The sequence below is a fragment of the Fragaria vesca genome, linkage group LG5 (genome assembly GCF_000184155.1).
Source record: "Fragaria vesca subsp. vesca linkage group LG5, FraVesHawaii_1.0, whole genome shotgun sequence".
In the NCBI taxonomy this organism is placed as follows: Eukaryota; Viridiplantae; Streptophyta; class Magnoliopsida; order Rosales; family Rosaceae; genus Fragaria; species Fragaria vesca.
Window position 1 is genome coordinate 23,820,881 of NC_020495.1, and position 1,437 is coordinate 23,822,317.

The following is a 1,437-nucleotide window of genomic DNA, read 5'->3' on the forward strand; positions in this document are numbered from 1 at the left end:
TTTCACTGAGACGCATAGTGATAATACTCAACAGTGAATGCACATCTGAATGTGTAAGAGTGTGACTAGCAGCATTGTGATCAGTAGTGCTTTGTGTAGGAGCCATTTTCAACTGCAAGCAATATTCAAACAAATTTCTTGAAACACCACAAAAGAGACCCTTATGACTCAATCCTCAGAAACCAAAAGACCTCAGACCTCTCAGAGAACTTCTTATTCTCTTAGCATACAAAATCAGACTTCCAGCAAATCTTGAACAAGAGCACGCAGAGAATACTCAATAATTCCCAAATGCTATATGCTCCAATATTGTATTAAGACAACTCCTCAGACCTCTTTTTACTAATATTTAACACAAAAGCAACAATAATACCCATAAATGCTCAGTTTTGCTCTAAATACTCAGAAATGCTCATATTTGCTCTCAGTTTTGCTCAGATTTACTCTAAATACTCCAATTTTTTCAACTCTTCTTATATACTCCAATTTTGCTCACTTAATCATCAAATCTCACCATACAAAAGCATCAAGATCATCATAACCTTCATATGAAGAAAGCTCACAGTGGACTTAGTAAATCTGAACAAACTTCATACTTTCCTCTAATCAACAAGCATAGCAGCTAATCCATAGAAAACCTCATGAACCGATCAACAATATGACTGAAAATTATGTAGATCTGAGCAATTAAATCATCACAAAAACCATGAACTACAGTTTCCTAGTAGCACTAGGAGATTACCATGTCACAGCTGCTCAGCCTCAACGATTGCCATCTGATCTTGTTCTGAACCTCTAACACCACAGAAACACAAACACAAAAATAACTTAAATTCTTCTATGCTATGCTGCTAGTTTTCTCACAGTATTGGACGGTTTCTCTTAATGAATTTCTCTCAATGATTTCTGTAGCTAGCATAGGTTACTTTAGTCATACTTGGTGTTGATTCGACTAGGACCTCTTGTATACTAGGTGTTGATTCTCAACATAGTTCATTCCAAATCATTCCATATTTTATTTATTGGCTACTGAATGAAACATCAATCTCTGTTGTCCCATTGGCACCTAAAGCCCCATCAGAGCAGAGGAACTATTGCTGATCATTGCTGCTCATTTATGAGAGCCGCAACATTTGTGATGCCCTGTTCTAGTTTCTTTCCGGCATTTACGTGGATCAATGAACAATAATGCAACTTTTCTGCTGTGGTTGAGGGCCTGAGGCCAAGGTGCAAAAGATATTTCCGGCATTTTTCATCATTTGCGGCACCAAGATCCTGAGCAAAAAGGACAATAATTCGAGCTATCTTTGATCTATCTATATATCTTGGCCTTACTAGGAAAAAATTATTATGCATCTATATATATATGGTCTTACTATCTATCCATCTAATCTAATGCTTATCATGCATTTAGCAGAATCAGATCATTCATACTTT